This window comes from Pinus tabuliformis, chromosome Q (assembly GCF_031772625.1).
Source record: "Pinus tabuliformis cultivar Carrire ecotype Pingquan chromosome Q, CPIR1, whole genome shotgun sequence".
In the NCBI taxonomy this organism is placed as follows: domain Eukaryota; kingdom Viridiplantae; phylum Streptophyta; class Pinopsida; order Pinales; family Pinaceae; genus Pinus; species Pinus tabuliformis.
The window spans coordinates 1,117,141,552-1,117,144,897 of NC_142296.1; the positions used below are offsets into that span (position 1 = coordinate 1,117,141,552).

The window sequence follows — 3,346 nt, forward strand, 5'->3', positions numbered from 1 at the left end:
AGTTTATATATCTATATATATATATCTATATATATATATATATATATATATATATATATATATATATATATATAGATATATTTCAGTCAACTTGACATGAATGCCAGACAAGCTAGGTGGGTGACTTTCTTGAGTGAATATGACTTTGACATTAAGCATATAAAAGGGAAGGAAAATAAAGTGGCTGACATGCTAAGTTGAAGTTTGAAGTAGATCTGTGAGGTAATAATAAGTAGTACTTAAACAAATTTTATAGAACAAATAAAGGCAATAGCTTTGTAAGATAAAATTTATCACCAGATTTGGGAAAAGCTTAAAGATAAAACTAATCATGTAGAAAAGAAAGAATACACAATTAATGAGAATGATTTTCTAACATTTAAGAAAATAATTTATTTCCATGATGTGCCTAGAATCAAACAATTACTACTTGATGAGCAACATAAAAGTCTTATTTTGGCTCACTTGGGTTATCAAAAAATCATTTCAGCTCTCAGAAATAATTATTTTAGTTTGGTATGAAAAATTAAGTAGACGAGTATTTGGGAAAATGCCAAGAATGTCAGAAAGTAAAGGTAGAACATCAACATCCCATAGGATTGTTGAATCCACCTGCTATACCAGAATGGAAGTGGGAGGTAATTTCACTAGATTTTATCACTGGTTTACTTAGAAATAGATAACGTGACTTGATTATGGTTGTAGGAAATAAATTGTCAAAGGATACTCATTTTATAATTATTGAATCTACTTACAAAGTTGTTCAAGTGGAAAAAAATTTCAAAGCACATTGAATATTGAAAACTGTCATATTTGATAGGGATGCAAAATGTACTTATGTTGACGGGGGAAAATGCACTACCAATAGTTAGGGGGTCTCCCCAGCGTGAAGTCCTAATCAAACCTCACACTGTTTGGAATAGGAGCCCCATCCGGTATGTGGGCTTGATTTCCACCATGTATGTTTTGTCTTAGCTATCAAAAGGAGAGATGTTAGAGTGGTGACACAAGTGAAATGCCCATAGAATATGAACTAAATCAACCCATGATTGATATCTTGAAGTACAAAACACAAGAGTATGACAACAAAAAATGAAAAGGAGTATGTATCAAGCGGAATCAGTGAGATGAAACCATCTAATACATACACGAATAAGAATGTACTAGAGGTTAATTGCACATTAGTTCACAATAGATTACCAGCATTGGCATCGAATAAAAGAGAAAAGATTCAAAAACAACCATACAAGAAATAGTTATGAATTATTTCATTAACATATAACCGATATAATATTGGACAACATTTACAACCAGCATGAAAGTGCATCATAATCCATGCCAAAAGTGAGCAGCTTCTTATTAATCATGTTGAAAACTCAAGTACATGTGCAACATGGCCATCAAAATACAGTAGTGGAAAGTAAGCTTCTCACACCATCTTCAAGACAAAAAACTTATCCTCACCACAACTCACCCTACTATCTGCCAAGAGTAGAGTGCTTTTAGCTTCATGAGCATAAACAACTATTTAAATACTACAAAAGTTCAAGTGCTAAAATCCCCTTTTGAGTGAGGCATGAGGATACATTAATAAAAGGGGAAGGGTGAAATTTTAGCTTCCCATGACTCTTAAAATCCCCTATGAAATATTTGAATCATCGGGAACTCTTTTCGTTGTTGTAATTATTATGTGTAACTTTTTATTTTATTTATCATTTTATAACAAAATAGTATTTACAATGTGAGGCAAGGTATGTCATTAGTTTTAATGTAATGAATTGAAAAATTGTATAATTAGTTTCAACCCTTGAAATAAATGTATGAAATGTGGTCCCTCTAATGATAAATTCATGTCCACAAGTTAAAACCTGATCATTTCATGGTTGGAGATCATTCTCGTAGTGAAGGCCTCAATAATAGTCTCACTCCTAGTACCACATCATGGTAGACCATATTAGTACTCCATGAAAGGGTTACCTTCAAAGACCTTGTATTATATTTTTCCATTTAACCAAGATAAATCAGAGGATTATATAACCACCCTAAACATTCATGTTGGTGTATTACATACACCCATTAGATCTGATTTTTTACTCGCATCTTTGTATTTTATTTAAGGCAATAAGAAGCTCTGTGATTACTAGTTCATTTGACATCCTAGTTTCATGTGACTTATTATAATAATATGATCTGTCCATAGGATTTGAGGCATTGTCCAGAGGATCTTTAGACAATCTTATATGACAAAGAAGGCAAAATACATCAATCAATCCACCCGTAAGATCACAAGATTCATATAACCAATATTCCTTTTGTTCATTTAACACACTCAATTGCACTACATTCACAACCTCTACCACACTAGTGCTAAAAAATCTAGGTATAAAACTAAATCATTATGTGGTTTCTTTTCCTTTCCTATGTCTATCATTTCCAACACAATTAGGAAAAACAATTCCCTTTGGTTGTTCCTTGATCCCAACACAACTATAGTGGAACTATTTGATTTTGTAGTTTGTATTATCACATGTAATAATCTCACCATAAGATGCTTGGTCATAGAAAAAAAAGTAGGTTCATTTAGATCAACTGGAAAATAAATATCCATACAAAGTGGCTCTGCCACTATTTGTGATCTTTTACTCCCAACTTTGTTAAATTCATGTCCCTTTGTTGATCTACTACTAGTATTAGTATTATTATGGATAACTACTACCCCACCTGCAAGTTCCCTTTCACGTAGGAGATCCTCATCAAAGTTTATGTCCATCTACAATATCATATGCCTAAACTACCAAGGATACTTATTCATCATCTATACTGGAACAATCCTTTTTTTCAAGAAGTGAATTGTCAGAAAACCTAAAAACGGAAACATATGGGGTTATGTTGTTAGATTATGCCCCCCCCTTTTATTTATTCCACTCCACATTCACATCATTCTTCATTATGTCTTTGCAGCCCTTGTAATTAAAGATCCAATCCATGCATAAGTTCAAAATAGTGGTTCAGATCAGAAGGAAATAATGCAATATCTGTGGAATGTGTTATCTCTTCAAAGTAATTATCTCGATGAACAATCATTTCCTTGAATAACTCTATCAAGCATATGCTAATTCATCTTCTGTTTGGTGAGGAATCATGTCTTCCACATCATAATTTAGATTCAAAATACCTGCATGATTTATTGTTGTTGCATTCATCATTGTTAGTCTCTTCGCCAAGGTGCCAAGAGTTCTTTCATATTTTCCATGACCTTGACAATTCTTTTTCATGTTCACAATATGGGTGCACTAATAGCTTTTGATCACATTGAACAAGGTCATCATCAATTGTAGGCACAAGC

At 32.6% G+C, this 3,346-nt stretch overlaps 1 pseudogene; it reads right to left on the reverse strand.

Moving 5' to 3' along the window:
- Positions 1 to 2,396: 2,396 nt before the first annotated feature.
- On the reverse strand, positions 2,397 to 3,084 carry LOC149223435 (PHD finger protein ING1-like; annotated as a pseudogene).
- Positions 3,085 to 3,346: the final 262 nt, after the last annotated feature.